Source organism: Bubalus bubalis, chromosome 1 (assembly GCF_019923935.1).
Source record: "Bubalus bubalis isolate 160015118507 breed Murrah chromosome 1, NDDB_SH_1, whole genome shotgun sequence".
In the NCBI taxonomy this organism is placed as follows: domain Eukaryota; kingdom Metazoa; phylum Chordata; class Mammalia; order Artiodactyla; family Bovidae; genus Bubalus; species Bubalus bubalis.
The window spans coordinates 5,743,995-5,771,748 of NC_059157.1; the positions used below are offsets into that span (position 1 = coordinate 5,743,995).

The window sequence follows — 27,754 nt, forward strand, 5'->3', positions numbered from 1 at the left end:
CTTTAATAAATTTCCTTCTGCCTAGGGCTTGAGTCAGTGTTTTTCACTTGATACCCAAGAAATGATTTGGGGAGAGGAGTAAGTCCGTGAAACTCGTGGAAGTATACGTTGACCTTACTGTGATATTTGTAAGTGCATTTTTTCCTGAGGTGAAGTTACAGATCTTTCATTAGATTCTCACAGGGTTTCGCTCTTTTCACCCCGAGCTATAGCACCAGCATGTAAACTGGACATCGCGATGAAAGAGTCTCCACTCCCTGTGACTCACGGCTCCTTCCCAGAGGAAGTGACACAAAGGAACTCACTGTCCAACAGCTTATAATTACCACCCATAACACAGTGACCAAAAGTGTTCTAAGCAGATGGTACTCACCCTAAGTGATGGAGCTTTTTGGAGGATATCAGACTTTGAATCTTTAGCAATCCTGATTCATAGCTAGGAATTCTTGTGTTGTGAGGATGAGAGATTATAAACAAATTCTGTACAGTGTTGAGCTAAAAATTATTTTATATTGGTTAGGGATATTTTTTGGTTGACTTTACCAACCAGCTACTTAATAGTGGCTTAAATAATAAGTGCATTTTGTTATCTCATATAACAAAAGGTAGAGGTAGATGTTTCTAGAGTCCTGTCAGGGGTTCAACCACATCAGACCTTGTTCCGGACTGAGTGTGTCTCTTCAAAATCCATCTTGTGAAGCCCTCACCCCAAGTCTGATGGTACCTGGAGATGGAATGTTTGAGAGGTAATTAGGTTTAGAGGAGTTTGTGAGGATGGGGCCTCGTGATGGGATTAGTGCCCTAATGAGAAGAGACATCAGAGAGTTCATTGTCTCTCTCTGCTGGAGTGAGAACAAAAAAGAAGTTATGTGAATACACGGTAGGATGACGGCCATCCTCGAGCCCAGAGAAGAGCCCTCAGAATGAAGCCTGCCTAGCTGGCCCCTTGATCTTGGACTTTCAAACTGCCAGAACTATAAGAAATAAATTTCTTGTTGAGCCACCTATGACATTTTGTTATCACTAATGCAGAATTCTAAGTTGACCATAATCGACCAAACTGATCAGAGGTGACCATATTCTCAGTTTCCATCATTCTTTTGTCTTTCCTACTACGGTTGCAAAATGACCACCAGCCCGCACAGCATACCCCACAGGTGGTTTTTTCTTTTTTTAAAGCATTTATTTATTTTATTTAAGCTGTGCTGGGTCTTCGTTGCTGCGAGGGCCTTTCTCTCCCTGCAGAGCGTGGGGACTACTCTCTGGTTGTAGTCGAAGGGCTTCTCATTGAGGCGGCTCCTACTGTTGTGGAGCCTGGGCTCTAGGGCTCAGTAGTTGCGGTGCTCGGGCTTAGTTGCTCTGCAGCATGTGAGATCTTCCTGGCCCAGGGCTTGAACCTGTGTCTCCTGCATTGGCAGGAGGATTCTTTACCACTGAGCCACCATGGAAACCCCACAGAAGTGATTTTAATGAAGGGAAACACACTGAGCAATTGCCAGGATGCTGAGTGTGATTTCTTCTCATGTCCCTCTCCTCCTTTATCAGGGAGGGAAAAAAAAAAAATCTTTCCAGAAAATATTTCTTTACAACTCAAAGCCCAGTTCGCCAGATCCAGACCTGGATCATGTGGCCATTTTTAAAAGCAGGGAGTCTGGAAAGTGAGTTCCTTTGTTTTTCAGCCTTTACAAAGGCAAGAGGGAAATGGTTAGGTGGATCAGGAATGGCTATTGGGCAGCAACAATGATGTGATTGCCAGAATTTAAAAATTGAGAGATTTTTATATAAAAATCTGACCGATATCATCTCTTGAAAAATGAGAGTATCTAGAAATGCTGAACATGCTTGCAAGGAGGCGCTAAGCCAGAGCTCAGCAGCAGCTGCTCTGTTAGGAGGGGCGTGAAAAAGACTTCTGCACAGGCCTCCTGGTTCCTCCTTTCCTCTCATGCCTGGACTCTCACCTTTGCCATTCCTTGTTGAATTTTCCCTGTTTTTTTTTTTTTTTTTTTTTTTTTTTTTTTTTTAACAGTACGAGCAATCTTTCATTCATGCACGTTACATGGTTTACTTCTGTTGGCATTTTGATTGAACTGGTAGAACTAAGAAAAAACAGCATTCTGAAGGGATTTGTTTGGGGGGCCCCAGTTCATATGTACAGTTTTGCTTGTAAAGAAAAAAAAAAAGTCTAATTTTTAACTAGGTCATTTAGAGTCCAGAGGGTTGTGGATCATGTAAAAGGGGTACGTTTCACTGGAGACACCAACTGTCATGTCCAGCAGGACAAGCTGAGGAGGACAGGACAGTCAACTGGCATCTCCTTAGAAGGCGATCAGATCTGTAGTAAAAATAAGTTTTAAAAACAAACTAAAACCCCGTCAAATTTCTTAAAAAAAAAAAAAAGGCAAGTTGTTCTTATGAGAACAGAAAGGGGGAAATATTATATAAGCAGTTTCAGGAGAACTATGATAGATTTCCACGTGGAGACCTCATTTAGAAAACAGCATCATAAATTTGGGGAGATTTTACTTGTACCCTTCTTAGGATGTGTCTAACTGATTTTCAATTTCATATTGACTTCAGGAACCCAGAGGATCAAAGTGAGACCATTCAAGACAGAACCCAGGCCAGCCACCATGCTGTCTAACTCTTCAAAGTAAAGAATATGCACAGGTTAGAAATCCACAGGTGTTTAGGAATCAGAGGGGTCTCTGCTTGTATCAAATCATCTCTTTCCTCATAAGGCTCCAACAGTCCCTTAATTTATATGCATACAATCTTTTTTCATACTGTTACATCAGGTTTGATGCAATTTATTTGATTTAAAAAGGTGTCTTTAAACATAATTGCTCGGATTTCAAAATAACATGGAAACTAAATTAGCATCCAGTGAAATATAAAATTATAAATCTTGGAGTGCCAATTAATTGAAAGAAGGCCATTTGAAGATTTTAGGCTTTGGGCTGCTAATTTTAAGTGTATAAGAGCATCACTAATAAATGTTATTAATAAGATCCCTTTTAGGATTCTAGGATTCTGATTTTCTTTAATATTTCTAGAGGAAAGGTAAAAATATTTCCCAATATTGTTTAAAATGCCCAACATATACAAATAATCTTTACGAGGGCTTCCCTGGTGGCCCAGACTGTGAAGAATCTGCTTGCAATGCAGGAGACCTGGGTTTGATCCCTGAGTCAGGAAGATCCCCTGGAGAAGGGATGGCAACCCACTCCAATATTCTTGCCTGAAGAATCCCACGGACAGAGGAGCCTGGTGGGCTACCGTCCACGGGGTCGCAAAGAATTAGACACGACTGAGCGACTAGCACTTTCACTAGGAAAGGAAGAACAGTGTTGAACTATTCATATTTGTGTCTCCCAAATACTGAAAAACAGGAAATTTTGACGCTCTGCCGTCTGCAGAGGTGATATGTTCCCTTAATATAAATGTTTTACATTAAAGGTTATCCTAATTTGGAATTACAGAAGTCTCCCACGAGGCATGGAACAGTTCATTAAAGAAAGTATTCTCATTAAATCTTACCTCATCTGCTCCGCTCCTAGGGTTTGACTCCAGCTGCTCTCATACTCTCCTCCATTAAAATCTACTAATTCCTTTCACTCCAGAAAGATTAATCTACTGACTGTTTTCAGGCACATCCTGACTGTCTTTCATCTGATTTCTTTCACTCTATTTCTTTCCTCTGTCTGAAAAGCCGGTTGTTTCACGCACAAATCCTATCCAAGTCAAAACAAGTCTTCAAGGTCCCGCTACAGACCTGACCTCCCCCAGGAAGCTTACCTCGTCTTTGGCATCATTAATATCTCTTTTAACTGACTTGCGACACTCACACACACGGCCTTGCAGAGCACATTAGAGCTCTATGAATGGGGTTGATGTACTCACCAAGGACGAATATAGAACATTTTATTTCTCTTGTAGCCTTCATGCTGCCCATCAGAGCGCCGAGTACAGACTGAGGACCTGGAGTCTGCTGAGTCCATTTACTCATTATTTCTACGAGCAAAACACAGCATGCAAAATATTCCCAAACTTGCAAGACTCCCCTGACATCTTCAGAGTTCTTCTTTTATAAAGACTTGTTTGGAGCACTGCTTAAGCAGCAGGCTATATAGACTCCTGTTTATAACCCATTTTCCATACTAAACAGTAAATCCCTGGTGATATGCAAGCATATTCTCTTCATCCTCAAATCTCCAGTATCTTTTACATTGCTAAGCACATACTAGGCTCTTAAATCAGTTCAGTTCAGTCACTCAGTCGTGTCTGACTCTTTGCAACCCCATGAATCGCAGCACGCTGGTCCTCCCTGTCTATCACCAACTCCTGGAGTTCACTCAAACTCATGTCCATCGAGTCGGTGATGCCATCCAGCCATCTCATCCTCTGTCGTCCTCTTCTCCTCCTGCCCCCAATCCCTCCCAGCATCAGGGTCTTTTGCAATGAGTCAACTCTTCACATGAGGTGGCCAAAGTATTGGAGTTTCAGCTTTAGCATCATTCCTTCCAATGAACACCCAGGGCTGATCTCCTTCAGAATGGACTGGTTGGACCTCCTTGTAGTCCAAGGGACTCTCAAGAATCTTCTCCAACACCACAGTTCAAAAGCATCAATTCTTCGGTGCTCAGCTTTCTTCACAGTCCAACTCTCGTATCCATACATGACCACTAGAAAAACCATAGCCTTGACTAGATGGACCTTTGTTGGCAAAGTAATATCTCTGCTTTTTAATATGCTATCTAGGTTGGTCATAACTTTCCTTCCAAGAAGTAAGTGTCTTTTAATTTCATGGCTTCAATCACCATCTGCATTGATTTGGTTCTTAAATAGTGGTTGACAAGTGTGTGCACAGCATTTTTTAATTTTTTCAGGTTGGAAAAAGGATCATGGAAGACAGTTCACTTAATAAAGTGATATCTGTGGTGCTTGAGTCTGAGGATGTCTATATGAGACTGGAAATTCTGATCGGGAGAGTTTGCTGTATTGAAAAGGGATGAACTGTCAGGATAAATAATATATTTGGAAATCTTGTCTTGTAAGAGTTTCTAAGTGTGGCCTTGCAAGTTTGGGAATATTTTGCATGCTGTATTTTGCTCGTAGAAATAATGAATAAATTGGACATTTGTGATATGGCTTGCAAAATTCTTAGAATAAAGCTGTGATCACAGTGGAGTGATTTTTTTTTTGGACACACTTTATTTTGGAACTTGTTTTATGAAAACTTAGAAAATGACCTTTTAAAAATTTTTATTGAAGTGTAGTTGGTTTATAATGTTATGTTTATTTCTGCTGTATACCAAAGTGACTCAGCCATACATATATGTGTGTGTGTGTGTGTGTGTGTGTGTGTGTGTGTATATATATATATATATATATATATATATACACATTCTTTTTCTTTTCCATTATGGTTTATCACAGGCTATTGGATATAGTTCCCTGTGCTACACAGTAAGATATTGTTTATCCATTCTGTACATAATAGCTTACATCTGCTGATCCCAAACTCTCCTTCCCTCCCCCACCTTCTCCTCCTTGGCAACCACAAGTCTGTTGCCTATGTCTGTGAGTTTGTTTTTGTTTCATAGATATGTTCATTTGTGTGTGCGTTTGCTATACCACAAGGCTTGTGGGATTTTAGTTCCCTCACCAGGAATTGAACCTGGGCCCTCAGCAGTGAGAGCATAGAGCCCTACCCCCTGGACCACTGAGGAATTCCTTTTGTTATATTTTAGATTCCGCACATAAGTGATATCATATGCTATTTGTCTTTCTCTGTATGACTTACTTCACTTAGTATGATAATCTCTAGGTCCACCCATTTTGCTCCAAATGGCATTATTTCATTTTTTATCACTGAGTAATAATCCATTACTCAGCAGTGGCCACAGGACTGGAAAAGGCCAGTTTTCATTCCAATCCCAAAGAAAGGCAATGCCAAAGAATGCTCCAACTACCGCACAATTGCACTCATCTCACACGCTAGTAAAGTAATGCTCAAAATTCTCCAAGCCAGGCTTCAGCAATACGTGAACCGTGAACTTCCAGATGTTCAAGCTGGTTTTAGAAAAGGCAGAGGAACCAGAGACCAAATTGCCAACATCTGCTGGATCATGGAAACAGCAAGAGAGTTCCAGAAAAACATCTATTTCTGCTTTATTGACTGTGCCAAAGCCTTTGACTGTGTGGATCACAATAAACTGTGGGAAATTCTGACAGAGATGGGAATACCAGACTACCTGACCTGCCTCTTGAGAAATTTGTATGCAGGTCAGGAAGCAACAGTTAGAACTGGACATGGAACAGCAGACTGGTTCCAAATAGGAAAAGGAGGACGTCAAGGCTGTATATTGTCACCCTGCTTATTTAACTTATATGCAGAGTACATCATGAGAAACGCTGGGCTGGAAGAAGAACAAGCTGGAATCAAGATTGCCGGGAGAAATCTCAATCACCTCAGATATGCAGATGACACCACCCTCATGGCAGAAAGTGAAGAGGAACTAAAAAGCCTCTTGATGAAGGTGAAAGAGGAGAGTGAAAAGTTGGCTTAAAGCTCAACATTCAGAAAATGAAGATCATGGCTTCTGTTCCCATCACTTCATGAAATAGATGGGGAAACAATGGAAACAGTGTCAGACTTTATTTTTGGGGGGCTCCAAAATCACTGCAGATGGTGACTGCAGCCATGAAATTAAAAGACGCTTACTCCTTGGAAGGAAAGTTATGACCAACCTACATAGCATATTGAAAAGCAGAGACATTACTTTGCCAACAAAGGTTCATCTAGTCAAGGCTACGGTTTTTCCTGTGGTCATGTATGGATGTGAGAGTTGGACTGTGAAGAAAGCTAAGCGCCAAAGAATTGATGCTTTTGAACTGTGGTGTTGGAGAAGTCTCTTGAGAGTCCCATGGACTGCAAGGAGATCCAACCAGTCCATTCTGAAGGAGATCAGCCTTGGGATTTCTTTGGAAGGAATGATGTGAAAGCTGATGGCATCACTGATTTGATGGACATGAGTTTGAGTGAACTCCGGGAGTTGGTGATGGACAGGGAGGCCTGGCGTGCTGCAATTCACGGGGTCATAAAGAGTTGGACACGACTGAGCGGCTGAACTGAATTGAACTGAACTGAATAATCCATTATATATACTGGTGGCTCAGACAGTAAAGAATCTGCCTGCAGTATTCTTGGCTGAATAATTCCATGGCGGGCTACACTTCATGGGGTGGCTAAGAGTCAGACACGACTGAAGGACTAACACTTTCACTTCATATACATCCATGGGCTTCCTATGTGGCACTAGTGGTAAGGGATCCGCCTGCCAATGCAGGAGATACAAGGGATGCTGGTTTGATCCCTGGGTCAGAAAGACTTGGGCTTTGGTAACAAAGGTCTCAGTTCATCTTCCAGGTTCTGAGCTGTGTGACTGTGAGTGAGTTACTACTTCCTGAGTTTTAGTTTTGAAATCTTTAAAAAGGGGATAATAGACATACCAAAATATCACTGTGACAAGTAAATGAGCTTTTACATGCAGAAACTTAAAAACAATGCTTGTATATAATAGGAATTAGACAAATGTTAGTTATATTTTTAACAATAACAGTAATATTATTTTTAATCATAATGAGCAAAAAAGTTATCTTAAATTATTCTAACCAGTAAAGTTACTAGTGGCTGAAAAAAAAGAGAAGGAAACATTATGTGGAAGCAGGACCTGGAAAGAGTGGTGACTAGAGAAGGTTAGCCCCTGGGACTCCATGGAAGCTTTCAGGAGGACTTTGGATTTCTATGAGTCATGGTGAAGGGATTGAATGTCATGTTACCTAAATCTCAAGGGATCAGGAGTCCCCAGCTAATATGTACATTGAATTTGCATCTGCTTATGGGTACTGTGGGGCTTCCCATATGGCTCAGTGGTAAAGAATCCGCCTGCCACTGCAGGGGACATAGGAGATGCTGGTTTGATTCCTGGGTAGGGAAGATCCCCAGAAGAAGGGAAAGGCAACCCACTCCAGTATTCTTGCCTGGAGAATCCCATGGACAGAGGAGCTCGGCAGGTTACAGTCCATGGGGTTGCAAAAGAACTGGACATGCCTGAGCACATGTACACGCAGGTATGTGTCCATACTGTACACCATTCTCATGTGTGTTTCTATCAAGAGCACTTCCCAGGACGCAGCACGTAGTAAGAGCACTAGTTGTTTTTACCTTTTCCTTTCTCGTTGCGTTCTTAGTCCTCTTAAACATTGTTCCAAAGAACTGAAGGATCCCACGAGTTTCTCCAAACTGTTGTTTGAAGCTCACTAATGACTCCCAAGTCCATGGCGGCATCCGATCCAGCTGCCTGTTGAATATCACCAACGGGATGCTCCGTGGTCCCTCAAATTCATCCCACCCAGAAGCTCAAGGTCCACATGGCTACTTTGTACAGAGCAAAGAAGGAGGGAGGTTCCCCTGATCCCAGAAACTGTAGCAAGCTTGAAATGAGGACAGTCCCAAAGTGTCCTTGGAGCCCTTCTGTGCCTACAGAGATGACATAATCTAATTGGCTCACGTGGGGCATGTGAACTGCCCCCGGGGGTGGGCAAGGCAAGCCCCCTGATTGACAGCTCCATGAGAGACTGACATCAGTAAGGGGAAGGGGTTCTCAGAGGGAAATAAAGTGGGGCAGACAAAATATTAATAGAGGCTACCTCTGGTAGAAACCCAAGAAATGCTGGTTAAATTCAATTATCTGAGAATCTTCACAACCAAAACTTGTCCTGAACCCTAAAGAAAGACTTTTTTGGTTTGGCTTTCAGTATGAGCTTACTTTTTGTTGAGCCAGCTTGCTCATCCTTGAGAAAATTCGTGGTCTTGAAGCTCTCATGCCAAGCTTTAGCTCAGGCTTTCTTAGGCAGATTTATAACCTCCTGAGATGCTAGCATTATAATGAAAATGCTGACAGCTTGGAGTTTTGCTGACAGGCATGGCACAGCTGTGATAAAACTAGAAGATGAATGGAAACACAGTGCCTTGTCCTTGTGGAGTTGTAGTGTGTTTAGGTCAAAGAGAAACAAGTCCTTGATTAGTTCAGGGCCAGAAGAAAGGCCCTGCAACATCTGAGTCCCAAGTTGGTTTGATTTCAACTGCCTGGATATTTTTCCAGGACATTAAAAAATGTTTTTTGTATGTTTTTAATTTAAAAATATTTATTTGTGTTTATGCTACAATAAAAATGCAAAAGCTACTTTACAAATGACTTATCTCAAGGGAAAAACATAAATACATTAATATAACAACATATTTCATATTCTGAGGATCTTTATGTATGATATACATTATAGTTCATTTATATTCTGCAAGTGTTATTAATATGGGATTTAGAACAAGGAAATTAGAATAATGGTAAACACCCAGAAAAGAAATTCAGATGCTCAAAGATAATCACAATATACTATCTTCAGGCATAGAAAATAAACCTGCATATGAGAGATTTTAAAAAGAATGTAAGTTTAATGTCTTGACATTTTCCAGGAGACTGATTTCAGAATGAAACTCGACAGGATCTGCTTAGGTTCATCCAGGCCATTTTATTTTATTTTTTAAATTTAATTTTTTCTGGAGTATAGTTGATTTATAGTGCTGTGTTAATTTCAGGTGTACAGAAAAGTGAACCAGTTATATGTATACATATATCTACTCTTTTTTTAAAGATTCTTTTCTCCACGGCTATTTTTATACTATGGCAGAGTTGAGTAGCTACAACAAAAATGGGATGGCTGAACTTCCCTGGTGGCCCAGTGGTTAAGAATCCACCTGCTAACGCAGGGGACAGGTTCTATCCCTGGCCTGGGAAAATTCCACATGCCATGGGGCAACTAAGCCCATGCACCGCAGCTACTGAGCCTCTGCTCCAGAGCCTGAGCGCCGCAGAGAACAGTAGTCCCCGCTCGCTGCAACTAGAGAGCACCCTTCCTTGCTGCAATTAGAGAAAGCTTTCGTGCAACAGTGGAGAGCCAGCACAGTCGTAAGTAAGTAAAATGATATTGCCTGCAAAGCTTAAAAACTTACCATCTAAAAAAAAACCCAAACAAACAAACAAACAAAAAAACTCACCATCTGGTCCTTTACAGAGAAAGTCTGCCAAACTCTCATTTAAAGAAATGATTCCCAAGATTTTTCATGGCTTATTTGATTCCATGGTATCATCCATTATCTCCTTGCCTTATCCATACGTCTTTCTAATGATGCTAGAGCATATCATTATGTATTAAAAAATAAAGTGGGGGTGGGATGGGCTGGGAGGTGACAGGGAGGCTCAGAAGGGAGGGGACATATGTATACCTATGGCTGATTCATGTTGATGTATGGCAGAAGCCAACACAATACTGTAATTATCCCTCAATTAAAAATAAATTAAGAAAAAACAAAGTGAAGCAGACTTATTTAGAAAACTCCATTATAGTCCCAGAGATAATTGGAGACATTTGGGGTTCTCGACTTTGCAGCATAAGTTTTCTGGTAGGAGTGATGGATGAGTTTCGGCAAAGGTGAAAGGACCAAAAGAATAGTTATTCAGAGCTCTTATCTTCTAGGGACACAGGGCCAGGCATAAAAGTTGAAAGAATTGCAGTCAGATAGATTTGAATCATTTAATGTTGTGGAACTGCTAAGGAAAGTAGATTAAGGCTCCTTTTCTTTCAGTTTTATTTTCCTTTGTTCATTCCTCATGGGAGAAAAATGACATTTAGAAATTCCACATATATTTCTGAAACTCCTATTGTTGTTGGAAACATGGTGGGCATTTTCTCTTTATTTGTATGCCATTCAATTCTGGCTCCTGTAGCTGTCGATAGAATTTAATGTGTACCCTTGGAGGAACAGAGGCTCAGAGAGATGAAATAATTTTCTCAAGGCTACCTCGCTATCAAGAGATGGTATTAGAATGCAAATTCAGATTTCCTGATGCTGTCTTGAATTAATAAAAATCTGGGCTTAGTTTTACATTGTGATATCTGAATTGTGGGTATGATAAACAGCAGGGGGAATCTCTCTCTTACTACACAAGCGTGACATGTAGGACAGTGGTCCTCAAAGTATAGACCATCCCCTAGGAGATGTGAGTTGAAAACTATTTTCTTTCTTTTTTTTTTTTTTTTACAAATAAATAATACAGATATTTATTAGAGAATTATCTAGCTTACTTTCAACATACTAGCATTAAGAAAAAAGAGACATAGAGCAGAGAGTACATCACCAAATTGGGTTTTGACCAACATCCAGACTTAATCAGTGCTGGGAAGTCCCGTGTCCCAAATGGGAAAGGGTCCCAGGCAGCCTCTGGGTGAGACGTCAAAGACTGCAGTTTGGGCTTCTGCTTATAATCCCAGGACAGTTGCAAATCGACATCATCATCAATCTGTGACCAAATTGCAGCTCTGGTTTCATGTTAATGCTGTTTGGAAAACTATTTTCTTGATACTATTAGGACATTATTTGACTTTTTAACTAGGATTCTCTCACTTGTACACAGTGGAGTTTTCTGGAGGCTGTGTGATGTATGATGACATTGTTTTGAGGACTAGTGAAACGTGTGATGGTGTGCTCTTAGGTGAAACATTTTTGCTTTAAATTTAATACTGTAAATATTGATAGATGTAGCTCATATGAACAAAACTCTTTAAAGCCTTCAATAATTTTTAAAAGTAGAAAGAGGCTTTAACCAAAGCATTTGAGAACCATTGGCGAAGTGAGTAAGATAGCCCCGACTTGGAATGTAAATTGCTGAGCCATTATGGAAAACAGTGTGGAGCTTCCTCAAAAAAACTAAAAATATAACCCAGCAATCCCACTCATGGATATATATCTGGAAAAAACAATAATTCTAATTTGAAAAAATACACAAACCCCAGTGTTCACAAAAACACTGCTTATAAGAACCCAGACATGAAAACAAGCCAAATGTCCTCCAACAGGTGGATGGTTTAAGAAGATACGGTACATACATACAATGGAATGCTACTCAATCATAAAAAAGAATGAGATAAATACCATTTGCAGCCACATGGAGGGATCTAGAGATGATCAGACTAAATGAAGTCAGACAAAGACAAATATCATAGGATATCACTTACACGTGGAATCTAAAAAGTAATACAAATAAATTCATATACGAAACAGAATCACAGACATAGAAAACAAACTTAAGTTACCGAAGGGAAAAGGAGGGAGAGGAAGGATAAATTGGGAGTATAGGATTAACAGATATAAATGTTAAAAAAACTACTGTACATAAAATAGATAAGTAACAAGTATTGACTGTAGAGTACAATACCTTGTAACACCCTGTAATGGAAAATAATCTAAAGAAAAAGTTTCCACTCAGCATCCCAACCAGATTGCCTGGATTAGAACTCAGTTCTGCCATTCCCTGTATTGGGTGAGTTATCGTCCTCATCCAGTCCTTGGTTTCTCAACCAAGTTGGGACAATACTAGCCCCTGCTTTACAGGTGGTTAAATAGGGAGATATTTAATATTGATAAATCTTTGTTTAATAAAATAATAAGAACTTCAATTTCAGGAGCTTTGAGATGGTGTTTAATTTACCAAGAGTTATCACTTTCTCTTCCTTCTCTCTGAACTATAAATAAATTAGTCTTTTATAATTCACAATTATAGAATACAGTTGTCCTAAATTTCAGTTTACTAAAAAAAAACTTCGTTACAGAATAATATGTGTATAATAAAGCACAGTAGTCCCTAGTAAACAGCTTATTTAAAAATTAGTTTAAAAAATTGTTTAAAAATAATTAGTTTAAAAATTATTTAAAAAGTTAGTCCCTTAATGCAACCACCCTATGTCAAGAAATTTAACATTGCTGTACCTCCAAAATCCCCCTGTAGTTTCCAAGTATTTTATAATAAATACTTGGAAAGTATCTTATAATAAATATATTGTTTTAAAATCAATAAAAGATATTGTATTATAAAAGGTATGTTTTAACAAATGTTTGATTACATTGGATATATATTTTTTTAAATTGACGTATAGTTGATGTACTATGTTAGTTTATATGTAGTTGATGTATTATATTGTGGGCCTCCCAGGTGGGGCAGTGGTAAAGAATCTGCCTGCAATGCAGGAGACCCAAGAGACTTGGGTTTGGTCCCTGGGTCACGAAGATTCCCCTGGAGTAGGAAATTGCAACCTGGACAGACAGAGGGGCCTAGCAGTCTACAGATCATGGGGTCGCAAAAGAGTCGGAATGCACAGGCTATACTCCATTAAGAGAAGACTCTTACGAGAGTAAGAGTCTTACAAGAGAAGACTCTACACATGGATATCACCAGATGGTCAACACCGAAATCAGATTGATTATATTCTTTGCAGCCAAAGATCGAGAAGCTCTATACAGTCAACAAAAACAAGACCAGGAGCTGCCTGTGGCTCAGATCATGAGCTCCTTATTACCAAATTCAGACTTAAATGAAGAAAGTAGGGAAAACCACTAGACCATTCAGGTATGACCTAAATCAAATCCCTTATGATTATACAGTGGAAGTAAGAAATAGACTTAAGGGCCTAGATCTGATACATAGAGTGCCTGATGAACTACGGAATGAGGTTCGTGACATTGTACAGGAGACAGGGATCAAGACCATCCCCATGGAAAAGAAATGAAAAAAAGCAAAATGGCTGTCTGGGGAAGCCTTACAAATAGCTGTGAAAAGAAGAGAAGCGAAAAGCAAAGGAGAAAAGGAAAGATATAAGCATCTGAATGCAGAGTTCCAAAGAATAGAAAGAAGAGATAAGAAAGCCTTCCTCAGCAATCAATGCAAAGAAATAGAGGAAAACAACAGAATGGGAAAGACTAGAGATCTCTTCAAGAAAATTAGAGATACCAAGGGAACATTTCATGCAAAGATGGGCTCGATAAAGGACAGAAATGGTATGGACCTAACAGAAGCAGAAGATATCAAGAAGAGGTGGCAAGAATACACAGAAGAACTGTACAAAAAAGATCTTCACAACCAAGATAATCACGATGGTGTGATCACTCACCTAGAGCCAGACATCCTGGAATGTGAAGTCAAATGGGCCTTAGAAAGCATCACTATGAACAAAGCTAGTGGAGGTGATGGAATTCCAGTTGAGCTCTTTCAAATCCTGAAAGATGATGCTGTGAAAGTGCTGCACTCAATATGCCAGCAAATTTGGAAAACTCAGCAGTGGCCGCAGGACTGGAAAAGTCAGTTTTCATTCCAATCCCAAAGAAAGGCAATGCCAAAAAATGCTCAAACTACCACACAATTGCACTCATCTCACATGCTAGTAAAGTAATGCTCAAAATTCTCCAAGCAAGGCTTCAGCAGTATGAACTGTGAACTTCCTGATGTTCAAGCTGATTTTAGAAAATGCAGATGGAACCAGAGATCAAATTGCCAACATCTGCTGGATCATGGAAAAAATGAGAGAGTTCCAGAAAAACATCTATTTCTGCTTTATTGACTATGCCAAAGCCTTTGACTGTGTAGATGACAATGAACTGTGCGAAATTCTGAAAGAGATGGGAATACCAGACCACCTGATCTGCCTCTTGAGAAATCTGTATGCAGGTCAGGAAGCAACAGTTAGAACTGGACATGGAACAACAGACTGGTTCCAAATAGGAAAAGGAGGACGTCAAGGCTGTATATTGTCTCCCTGTTTATTTAACTTATATGCAGAGTACATCATGAGAAACGCTGGACTGGAAGAAACACAAGCTGGAATCAAGACTGCCAGGAGAAATCTCAATAAGCTCAGATATGCAGATGACACTACCCTTATTGCAGAGAGTGAAGAGGAACTAAAAAGCCTCTTGATGAAAGTGAAAGAGGAGAGTGAAAAAGTTGGCTTAAAGCTCAACATTCAGAAAACGAAGATCATGGCATCCAGTCCCATCACTTCATGGGAAATAGATGGGGAAACAATGGAAACAGTGTCAGACTTTATTTTTCTGGGCTCCAAAATCACTGCAGATGGTGACTGCAGCCATGAAATGAAAAGACGCTTACTCCTTGGAAGGAAAGTTATGACCAACCTACATAGCATATTCAAAAGCAGAGACATTACTTTGCCAACAAAGGTTCGTCTAGTCAAGGCTATGGTTTTTCCAGTGGTCATGTATGGATGTGAGAGTTGGACTGTGAAGAAAGCTGAGCGCCAAAGAATTGATGCTTTTGAACTGTGGTGTTGGAGAAGACTCTTGAGAGTCCCTTGGACTGCAAGGAGATCCAACCAGTCCATTCTGAAGGAGATCAGCCCTGGGATTTCTTTGGAGGGAATGATGCTGAAGCTGAAACTCCAGTACTTTGGCCACCTCATGCGAAGAGTTGACTCATTGGAAAAGACTGATGCTGGGAGGGATTGGGGGCAGGAGGAGAAGGGGAAGCCAGAGGATGAGATGGCTGGATGACATCACTGACTCGATGGACGTGAGTCTGAGTGAACTCTGGGAGTTTGTGATGGACAGGGAGGCCTGGTGTGCTGTGATTCATGGGGTCACAGAGTCGGACACGACTGAGCGACTGAACTGAACTGAACTGATACTCCATTAAATGTTATTACAAGACAATGGCTCTAATTCCCTGGGCTCTAAAATGTAGCCTTGTTGCTTGTCTGGTTGTGGGCTTGACTCTTGCCTTCTGTTCATCGTTAGTGAGGAAATATTGCTCACCCATAGTCCCGCTCTTCGACCGCTGAAGTAGCAAATTCCAGCCCAGCTGCAAGGACCATTTACAGACTACACTGCCAAGACCTTTTACCTTTCTGCTTTTCTTGAGCGCTTTCTTCCTGGAGACCATGGCTCCTGGGGACGCCCTTGGCCACTCCCGGATACTCTGAACTTCTTTGGCATTAGTTTCTAGGAGTGGCTATCTCTGATCTTTCAGATAAAGTTGATGAGGGAAAGGGGAGGGGAAAGAGTAATCTTGCTGCCTGTGATATCTGAATCTGGCAGGAGAGCAAGGGCTCTGAAGTTTTAGCCTCAGGAATCAGAATCAGCTGCAGGCGATTCCAGGCAACCACTCTCAGTGTTTAATTTTTTTTTTAAATTTTATTTTATTTTTAAACTTTACATAATTGTATTAGTTTTGCCAAGTATCAAAATGAATCCGCCACAGGTATACATGTGTTCCCCATCCTGAACCCTCCTCCCTACTCCCTCCCCATTCCATCCCTCTGGGTCGTCCCAGTGCACCAGCCCCAAGCATCCAGTATCGTGCATTGAACCTGGACTGGCAACTCGTTTCATACATGATATTTTACATGTCTCAATGCCATTCTCCCAAATCTTCCCTCCCTCTCCCTCTCCCACAGAGTCCATAAGACTGTTCTATACATCAGTGTCTCTTTTGCTGTCTCGTACACAGGGTTATTGAATAGATCTGAGGTAAGACTTGAGAATCTGCATTTCTAACAAGTTTTCAAGTAATGCTGATGCTACTGACCCAAAAAGGCTTCCCTGGTGGCTCAGTGGTAAAGAATCACCTGCCAATGCAGGAGACACCAGTGAGATCCCCTGGAGGAGGAAATGGCAACTCACTCTAGCACTCTTGCCTGGAGAATTCCATGGACCAAGGAACTTGACGGGCTAGAGTCCTTGGGGTCACAAAAGAGTCAGGCGCGACCTACTTTGAGGTCCACGGCAGAAGAAGGATATCTGCCCTTTTCTCTGATTAGTAAGACACCATGAGTCAAAGCAGACAGCAGTGAGTGGCGAGGGCCCTTTTTTTCCCACTTGGCTTCTACATCATTAAGCCAGACTTGAATAGTTTTTCTCTGGTTGGAAGAGATTAAAACTTCTATAATTCATGTATCTGTGGATTTTGGCTTTTGGGAATCATCATTATAGATATTTCAGTGAGAAAAAGATAGTTTAAGGGCCACTAGCCAGACACCTTTTTTAACCTTTTAAAATGAAGCTTGTAAACATCATTTTTTAAAACAGCATAATATTCCATCCGAGGGATGTTCCATGATCACTTCATCATTCTTCTAACATGGAACTCTCAGGTTATTATCAAATTTTCAGTATGAGTAGGTAAAGTGACATTGAACACCTTTATAAATGAAGTCATTTCTGCATCTTCAGATCATTTCCCTTAGGATATTATGAAAAGAATAATTACTGACCCCTTTTATGGCTACAGATACAAATTGTCAAATTCTTTCCTCTAAGGTGTGTTGTAGCAATAAATATTCTCATGGGGGGAAAGCCTCTATTTTGTTAATCTAATATAGGAAAACGTGCAGTATCTCGTTGTTTTAGTTTGCTTTTCTTAGTTTACTCTTATTTTTCATCAAGGAATGTATCTACCCTCACCTTCCCTACACAAAGCTTTCCTGGAACCAGACACACTGTTTGCTTAAATTGGGAAAAATTCTTTATATAATATCAAATTATAAATTATGTAAAAATGTACTTGGAAAATATTAACCATATTGCTAACATTGTTGTTTCTGGGTGGTAGCTGCTGCGGCTAAGTGGCTTCAGTCGTGTCTGACTCTGTGTGACCCCATAGACGGCAGCCCACCAGGCTCCCCCGTCCCTAGGATTCTCCAGTCAAGAACACTGGAGTGGGTTGCCATTTCCTTCTCCAGTGCATAAAAGTGAAAGTGGAGTCACTCAGTCGAGTCCAACTCTTCGCAACCCAGTGGACTGCAGCCTACCAGGCTCTTTCGTCCATGGGATTTTCCAGGCAAGAGTACTGGAGTGGGGTGCCATTGCCTTCTCTGGGTGGTAGAATTATTATTTATTTTTTTCTTTTTCATACTTTGTGCTAATTTTTCTAAATTTTGTAAGGTACTCAGAAAATGCTAATATACTTGCAAAGTGAAAAGTAAAAGCAATAAGAGTAAAATACAGTTTTAAGCGTCTGTCTACAATGTTGGAGACGCGGGTTCAATCCCTGGGTCGGGAAGATCCCCTGGAGAAGGACATGGCAACCCACTCCAGTATTCTTGCCTGGAGAACCCCATGGGCAGAGGAACCTAGTGGGCTACAGTCCATGGGGTCAGAAAGAGTTGGACACGACTGAGCGATGTCACTTTTGACTGTTGTTGTTTAGTTGGTACATTGTGTCTGAATCTTTTGCGACCCCATGGACTGTAGCCCACCAGGCTCCTCGGCCCATGGGATTCTCCAGGCAAGAATACTGGAGTGGGTTGCCATGTCCTTCTCCAGGGGATCTTCCCGACCCAGGGATTGAACCTGCATCTCCTGCATTGGCAGATGGATTCTTTACTGCTGAGCCACCAGAGAAGTTCCAAGAATAAAACAGTCCTTCATAACCAAGCCCTGAGCTCAGCTATTGGCAAGTGAGTTTAGTGGAGCTGGAAGGAAGCTTGGGGAACAATGATCTTAGTACCTCCTTTTCCTGGTAAGAAAGTGAGGCCAAGAAATGTTTAATGGTTTGCTGGAAGTCATGATGGTGAGTGAAACAACAAGGAAGAGAAATCAGACCCATCCATATGGTTTTCCTAACAAATTATGTGCCTTTTCAGGTAGTTCAAGTTTGTGCAAAATTTATATAGATTAATGTAAATACCTAAATCTGAGCAAGACATAGGAGTTTCTTAATTTATCCCTAGCTTTAAGGATGTTTAATTTTACGACACAGAAATGTCTTTTAGAAGAATGACAATTTGTAGAGAACAGTAGCAAACAAATAGCATTGTCTACTCTTAAAATGGCTGTGAGTACCCTATATACATATTGGCTTGAAGCTATCTATATGTTCTGCTCCATATAAATTTATAATTTTCCATGTTCTCCTGGATACCTGATCCATGCAAATAGCCAGAAGTCAACAAAGTGGGTCCCGTAACTTTTAGGATCCAATCCAGTTCCAGGCAGAGAGACTTTGTTACCTGAAGAGGCTTCCTGGTTTTGTGCAACAGTTCCCAAGTGCAAGTCACTGGAATTTCACAGCTGAGCTGAAGCTTTTGTAATTCTAGTCAAAATGTACCCATTTGAAGCAATGTAAGGGAATTAAAAGACTCTTACTCCTTGGAAGGAAAGTTATGACCAACCTAGATAGCATATTGAAAAGCAGAGACATTACTTTGCCAACAAAGGTCTGTCTAGTCAAGGTTATGGTTTTTCCAGTAGTCATGTACAGGTGTGAGTGTTGGACTGTGAAGAAAGCTGAGCACCGAAGAATCGATGCTTTTGAACTGTGGTGTTGGAGAAGACCCTTAAGAGTCCCTTGGACTGCAAGGAGACCCAACCAGTCCATTCTAAAGGAGATCAGTCCTGGGTGTTCATTGGAACGACTGATGCTGAAGCTGAAACTCCAATACTTTGGCCACCTTATGCGAAGAGTTGACTCATTGGAAAAGACACTGATGCTTGGAAGGATTGGGGGCAGGAGGAGAAGGGGACGACAGAGGATGAGATGGCTGGATGGCATCACCGACTCGATGAACATGAGTTTGAGGGAGGCCTGGTGTGCTGCAATTCATGGGGTCGCAAAGAGTCGGACACGACTGAGCAACTGAACTGAACTGAAGGGCTTCCTTGGCAGGTCAGTGGTAAAGAATCCACCTGCTACTACAAGAGACTTGGGTTCGATCCCTGGGTCAGGGAGATCCCTCAGGGAGATCCCCTGGAGGAGGAAATGGCAACCAGTATCCTGACATTCTAAATGGCAACCAGAACTCCAGTATTCTTGCCTGAGAAATCCAGAAGAGCCTGGCAGGCTAGAGTCCATGGGGTTGCAATGAGTTGGATGTGACTTAGTGACTAAACAACAACAGCCAATAAAAATAAGGATATATAATATGTTATTAATAAAGCTGCATTTATTCACTCTTTTGGTGTTAAAAATATTCTCTTATGAAATGATGGTGAAGGGGTGTGTGTGTGTATCTGTGTGTGTCAATGTTCTTACTTAGAAAAATACAAATTTGCCAATCTTTTGTTGACCTTCAAAATGCTTTAAAAAATTTACTGTTCTGTGGAATTTCAAAATCTGGGACTTTGAAATACTGACAGTTTTAGACGTGATTTAGAAGAATTAGAGCTCAAAACCTGGTGCAGCCACATATTTTGAGAAAGTTCTTAGTTCCTCTGAGTCTGCCTTTATTCAACTGTAGAGAAGGTGATATTTCTCTCAGGAAGATTAAATATTCTCATAAAACATCCAGAGAAACTGCTGGCACATAATTTCCTCCAGATATACCTGCTACAAAGTGAGGGCAAAGTACAAGACAGTCATCATTTGGCTATTGGTTGTGTGAAGATAACTGGCAAATCAATAGATTGGTTGATCATTGGCTCCATATTCCTTTGTTAATACTTAGCATCATATAGTCATTAAAAATGTCTATTAGAGTGAAGAAATTTATTTTTAAATCATTTCTATAATTTTCTCATTATAATCATATCTTTTAGAAATTAGGTCTTAAAGCTTTCACTGTGTGTTGCTAGTAGCAATTTTCTGATTGCTTATACTCTGAGAACTTTAGGTTTACTCCAAAAAGATGATTGTTGAAGTCATGATCAATATTATGATCCTGAGTGTACTTGTTGTTGTTCAGTCACTCAGTCGTGTCTGACTTTGTGACCCCATGGACTGCAGCATGCCAGGCTTCTCTGTCCTTCACCATCTCCTGGAGCTTGTTCGAACTCATGTTGGGTGAGTTGATGAGGCCATCCAACCATCTCATCCTCTGTCATCCCCTTCTCCTCCCACCTTCAATCTTTCCCAGCATCAGGGTCTTTCCAATGAGTCAGCTCTTCACATCAGGTGGCCAAAGTATTGGAGCTTCAGTTTCAGCATCAGGCCTTCCAATGAATATTCAGGGTTGATTGCCTTTAGGATTGACAGGTTTGATCTCCTTGAAGTCCAAGGGACTCTCAAGAGTCTTCTCCAGCACCACAATTTGAAAGCATCAGTTCTCAGCCTTCTTTATAGTCCAACTCTCACATCCATACATGACTACTAGAAAAACCATAGCTTTGACTAGATGGACCTTTGTTGGCAAAGTGATGTCTCTGCTTTTTAATATGCTGTTTGGGTTTGTCATAGCTTTTCTTCCAAGGAGCAACTGTCTTTTAATTTCATGGCTGCGGTTACTGTCTGCAGTGATTTTGGAGTATGTATTACTTTATTTGGAGAAGGCAATGGCAACTCACTCCTGTACTCTTGCCTGGAAAATCCCATGGATGAAGGAGCCTGACAGACTGCAGTCCATGGGGTCGCGAAGAGTCAGACACGACTGAGCGACTTCACTTTCACTTTTCACTTTCATGCATTGGAGAAGGAAATGGCAACTCACTCCAGTGTTCTTGCCTGGAGACTCCCAGGGACGGCAGAGCCTGGTGGGCTGCCGTCTATGGGGTCGCACAGAGTCGGACACGACTGAGGCAACTTAGCAGCATTACTTTATTAAAGCTTAATTTTGTGCCAAATATTTCTGGATCCAACAAAGCAAGATGAACATCCTAATTAATAGAAGAGCAGAGGGCAGAAGCTGGTGACAATGTCCCTGTGTTTATGGAGAGCCCACTTGGTGGCTGTCACTCATGGTGCCCTGGCTTCTTTGTCTCTGTCTCTGCCTCTGTTCTCTCTCCCTGCTCGGCTCTGACCAGGCTCTATCACTCTCCTTAATGGTTCAACCCCTGGGGTGACTTGCTGTCTTGATTCCATGTCATCCCTTCACCTTCTAGGCCTTTGAAATAACCTCTCAAAGTCTTCACCAATCCTTCACTTCTAACAGAGAAACTCTGACACCTCATTTAGTCATGAACTCATCCCTGACAGACTGCATGTTGTTAGGATTTTTCAGTTTTTTCTTAATGTCAGTAATTTACATCTGAGCCCTTCAATTAGGAGTAAATATTTATTTTACTATAGTCCAGAAACATCCTTGCTTTTGGAGGTTGTTGTGGATGGTGCAGTTATGATTTTTAAAAAAAATATGTTGTTGTTGTTCAGTCACTAAATTGTGTCTGACTCTTTGTGACCCCATGGACTGCAGCACACCAGGCTTCCCTGTCCTTCACTATCTCCCAGAGTTTTCTCAGGATCATGATTTATTCCTGCTTTTCTGTATTTTTCTCTTTGGGAAGAATTTCTTGATCTTACATATCAAGCTATGATGTGCTACTTTGATGTGTAAATAGAACATCAATATGCACTTATTAATGACTTCTGTGATGTAAGTAAGGGTTATCATAGAAGTCATTAATAAGTGCATATTTATCTTCTGGCTTCAACAAGTAATAGGGCTCCCCCCCACCCCCCCACTCATTTATTAAGACACAAATCCCACAGAGTTTGTAATACTGGCCAACTACTATGGCCACTTGATGCGAAGAACTGACTCACCGGAAAAGACCCTGACGCTGGGAAAGCTTGAAGGCAGGAGGAGAAGTGGGTAACAGAGGATGAGATGGTTGGATGGCATCACCGACTCAATGGACATGGGTTTGGGTGGGCTCTGGGAGTTGGTGATGGACAGGGAGGCCTGGTGTGCTGCCATCCATGGGGTCGCAAAGGGTCAAACATGACTGAGCAACTGAATTGAACTGAACTGAGCTGATGTATGAGTGGCAGCCAGCTGATAAAGAACAAATAATGCCCAAGTAGGGAAGACCTAACAGATAACACACTCTGGGTGTCAGCATTGAAACTAAAGTCATGGGATCAAAGAATGCTGATGCATCTTTGGGCGAATGTTTGGGGGGTCATCTTGGAACAAATTGTGCAAGCAAGGTTGAGGAGCCATTTTATTAGGTACTTAATAGATGTGAGGGTCTTTTGTTGAATTCTGAATATATAAGATGAAAAAAGCTCCGTCTCTTGGACAGGGTTTAAGGTAGAAAGACAGGGGTAAACACAGAGTTGAAGAACTGTGAAAGCGTCTATGGTAGATGTCTGTTCATACCATGTTCTTATCTAAAAGCTCAATGCCACGTGCTGAGAAGTTGTGATGGAAAAGAATCTCCCCTCACATCTGTTTTTTTCCTAGGGTTTTTTTGGGTTCCTTGAACCTCATTCTTTGGGGTGACTTTTGGCTTTATTGTTTTATTTTTTTTTTTTTGGCAAGCCTGATAAATCATGTCTTTTCCACTGACATAATTCTGAAACTACATCCCTGGGTACAGTGTGGAACTCGGCACTTCCCAGGGTCCAATGACGTGTTGTGATGGAGCCAGTGGACGAAGCCCAGAATGTCCCCAGGCAATGCGTGGGATTTCACTCTCCTCCAGGCGGTCCAGTTCCTGTACACTGTGGGTGTCACCGATTCCAGATGCCGGAATTGGAGGAGCAGAACTATGTTCTTTGTTTCAAAGCAGGTGGGCGGTTTGTTCAATCCCAGGGGCCTTTGGACTGTGAGATATAGGCTGAGAGAGCCAGTTATCTGAAACAAAGGTGGCTGGCCCAGACAGGCTGAGGGCCCAGCAGGGAGGGAAGAGAAGGAGGAGAACGCCTTCCAAGAAGAAGCTGAAAATTGACCTAGTTATTCTGATGGCACGCTCGGCTGGCTGCCTTTCGCTTCCAGGCCAAGTCCAGATTCTCTGACATGAAACAGAAGCACTCACTGCCAAGGACTGGAAGATCGGAGACTTTTCAAGTGTTTTCTTTCTTTCTTCCTGCTTTTTTTTTTTTTTTGTAGTAAGGAATATCTGCTCTATCAAGGAAGAGCTGTCCTCAAGCTGCTGAAGACAGCAACAGTAATTCGACTGATCTGAGTTCCATCAGGGAGCGCAGAGCGGAGTGGACAAGCAGAGGGCGAGAGGCAAAGCCATCTGTTTCCATGCCCCACTTGCTCTGGGATCTGGAGACCCACGGAGACCCGAGGGGAAGAGCGTGGGTAGAGTGTGGGGGCTGAAGAAATGGGGGTGGGTACAGCCCCGCCCTGGTATGTTTGGGAGCTCTCTGCCAATAGCACACACACCTCCTTTAATGATGAGAACTGGATTTTTTCCTTTTTCCCCACAACTCTCTATCTCCATATTTCTTTTGGGCCATTTCTTGGGCTTGTAGGTCAAACTGTAGCGCAAGATTGATCACCAGTGGCACTATTGACGTTTGGAGCCAGGCAATTGTTATTGAAATGTGATCGGGGGACTGTCCTGTGTGTTTACAAAGTTTAGCAGCATCTCTGGGTACTTCCCCAACAAACCCTGAAGTTTTAAATTGAAGTATCGTTGCTTTACAATGTTATGTCAATTTCTGCTGTACAGCAAAGTGACTCAGTTTTACATACATATCCATATATTCTACATTCTTTTAACATATTTTTTCCATTGTGGTTTATCACAGGATGTTGAATATAGTTCCCTGTGCTATACAGTAGGGCCTTATTGTTTACCCATCCTCTATATAAATAGTTCACATCTGCTGAGCCCAAACTGCCAATTTACCGCCCCCCCCCACCCCCCTGTTTTTTAGATTTCTGCTGGTAAAGTTTTTGGAGGAGGCTGGGTTCTGTTGTCTGTTGTTAAACTTGTTGGTATTCGAGCTTAAATTTGTTGGTGCTAGAGCTTCGTTTCATCCACTTTCCTGAAAAAGCCAACTTTTAAATGGCCTCATTTGTTACTTCAAGCAGACTTTGTAACTGAAGTGGAATATACATTCAGAAAAGTGCACAAGTCATGTGTACAGCCTGATGAATTTTCAGAACATGAACACACTCACTCTGTCAAGAAACGGAACCCTGGAGCACTCCCAAGCCCATATCATGACTCCTCGCTTTGGCATCCCCTTTCAAGTTCACTGATTTATAACACTGTACATCACTTGAGCCTGGTTTTGAACTTTATAGGAATGGAATCATACTGTGTATTTTCTTTGGCTCCTGGATGTTCCCTCAGCATTAAGTTGTGGAATTCATCCATGCCATTGCAGGTAGTAGCAGTTAGTTCCTGCTCATTGCTCCATAATGACCAGTTTGGGGAATATGCCTCATTTTCTATATCCATTTTACTGTTCATGGGTACTTGTGCACTTTGCAGATTTTGCACACTTTGAATTGTGCTTCTATAAACATTTTTGTACCTATCTTTTGTTGACTGCATATACACATGTCTTTTGGGAGTAACATTCCCAGGTGATAGAGAGCTCACAGGTGAATACTTCTGGTTTCTCAAAGTGGTTCTACTCATTTAGCTCCCTCCAGCTGAGGATGAGAATTCTGATTGTCCCAAGTTCTCTCCAACATTTGGTATGTTTTGAGAAGGCAATGGCAACCCACTCTAGTACTCTTGCCTGGAAAATCCCATGGATGGAGGGGCCTGGTAGGCTGCAGTCCATGGGGTCACTAGGAGTCGGATATGACTGAGCGACTTCACTTTCACTTTTCACTTTCATGCATTGGAGAAGGAAATGGCAACCCACTCCGGTGTTCTTGCCTGGAGAATCCCAGGGACAGGGGAGCCTGGTGGGCTGCCGTCTATGGGGTCACACAGAGTCGGATATGACTGAAGCGACTTAGCAGCAGCAGCAGCAGCTTTTTAATTGTAGCCATTATCATGGTTAAAGCCATGATAATGGCTACATGGTTAATGTAGCCATTATCATCTCACCAGTGTGGTGAGATGACTTATCCTGATGACTGGTTAAGCTGACCACCGTTACATCCGATTTGGTAATGGGCCTCTTTTCATCTTCTTTTTTCCAGGTTTATGGAGCTATAATTGACAGAAAGATGGTAAGATATTTAAAGTATGCAACATGGTGATTCAGTACATGTCTACATTGTGAAGAGTCCCATCGTTGAGTTCATTAACACATCTATCACATCATATATATTTTCTTTAAGGAGAACACACCTTCAGTTCTCATCAAAGTTATAATAGAATTTAGGGTTGTCAGCTGTGGTCACCATGTTCTATGTTACATCCTCAGACCTTATTATAACTGAGAGTTTGCTCCATTTAACTAATCTCTCCCTCTTTCTCCCCATCCCCAGCCGCTGGAAATCACCATTCTGTTTCCTGTTTCTACAAGTTCAACTTTGTTGTTGCTCAGTCGCTAAGTCGTGTCCGACTCTTTGCAACCCCATGGACTGCAGCACACCAGGCTTTCCTGTCCTTCACTATGTCCTGGAGTTTGCTCCAAGTCATGCCCATTGAGTTGGTGAGGTGATGCCATCCAAAAACATCTCTTCCTCTGTCACCCCCTTCTCCTCCTGCCTTCAATCTTTCCCAGTACCAGGGTCCTTCCCAAGGAGTTGGTTCTTCGCATTAGATGCTCAGAGTATTGGAGCTTCAGCTTCAGCGTCAGGCCTTTCAATGAATATTCAGGGTTGATTTCCTTTAGGATTGACTGGTTTGATCTTGCTGTCCAAGGGACTCTCAAGAATCTTCTCCAGCACCATAATTTGAAAGCATCCGTTCTTTGGTGCTTAGCTGCCTTTAGGGTCCAAGTTTGTTTTTTAGATTCCGCATATTGTTATAGGGCCCGTGGGCCCTGACCCTGAGGGAGGGGCCGCCCTGTGAGCGTGAGAACCCGAGTGGGGTCAGAGGTTGCGCCCCGCCCACAGTCAGCTCCCAGGAGTCCCTGCGGCACAGAGGGCGGGGGGCGTTCGTGGCTTTCTTCCCAGAGGCCTCCGGGCCCTGTGGTCTCAGGGCCGGCGGGTGAACTAGGGCCTGGGGACAGCCTGGGTCCTGGGTCCTGCGGCACCCGAGACCCCCAGGCTGAGCAGGCCCAGGACTTGAAGTGGCAGAGAACCCCTCCGCCATCCCAGCCTCCTCATGGAGGAGGCCGTCTCCGTGGGTCCCGGTCTCTGGAGGCCTCGGCACCTGGAGGATATGGACACTGCGGCTCAGGTAACAGCTTCCTCCAGCACTTTACCACTTTATTGACATGCCTTTTAAGAGTTATGTGATTTGTTTACCTTTGGCTCTGCTGGGTCTTCGTTCCTGTGTGGGCTTTTACTCTTGGTACAGTGCGCGGGGGCAACTCTTGTGTGTGGGCTTCTCATTGCAGGGGCTTTTCTTGTTGTGGAGCGGGGGGCTCAGAATTGGGGTCCACTGGGGCTTTGCTGCTCTGCAGCACGTGGGATCCTCCCTGACCTGGAATCGAGCCTGTGTCTCCTCCTGCATGGGCAGGCAGATTCTTCAAAAACCACCACTGAGCCACCAAGGAAGACCCCGAACTTATGTGACTTTTAACAGCAAGTTTGTGGACTAGGTAAGACAGGAATTATTTATACCCAATGTCCAGTAAAGAAAATAAAACTCCAAGGAGAAAAGATAGCTTCTCAAGGTCCCTCTAGTAGGTGGCTGACTGGACTTCAAGGGCTGTGTCTCCATGCCGGTGACTTCACTGCTGTTCTTAGCTGTTCTTCCTTGTATGACATCTATAATAGGAACGATTTTAGGTTGTTTGGCTTCTGAGAGTATGACGGAGGTGTGTGAGGATAAAATAGTTCTTTCAGCTTGATGGTGCTGAGTTATGGTATTTAGAGGATCAGAAAAAGTGAAAAAGGCAGGGACACAAATAAGCCTGTGACATAGAGAGCAGTTTGGTTATCACAAAATAATAAGGCCTGAAAGAAGGGAATTCACAGAGGTCAGTTATATTTCATGTGAAATGAGTTAAGTGGCCCTTTTGTGCCACAATGGGAGCCTTGAACACAGAGTAATTAGTCAAGAAATTAATAATACATTGGCCACTGTCAATGCTTTTCTGTGAATTACAGAACAGTATGCCCTAGAGTCTTTTGGAGTTTGACTTGGGAGTCATGGAAGTTT

The 27,754-nt window shown here is 42.0% G+C and overlaps 1 long non-coding RNA gene across 1 annotated transcript; it reads left to right on the top strand.

The window, feature by feature from the left end:
* Positions 1 to 2,577: 2,577 nt before the first annotated feature.
* LOC123328264 lies at positions 2,578 to 26,124 on the top strand. Its single transcript, XR_006543118.2, has 3 exons — positions 2,578 to 2,667; positions 25,678 to 25,707; positions 25,969 to 26,124. It is a non-coding gene; the product is annotated as an uncharacterized LOC123328264 (long non-coding RNA).
* Positions 26,125 to 27,754: the final 1,630 nt, after the last annotated feature.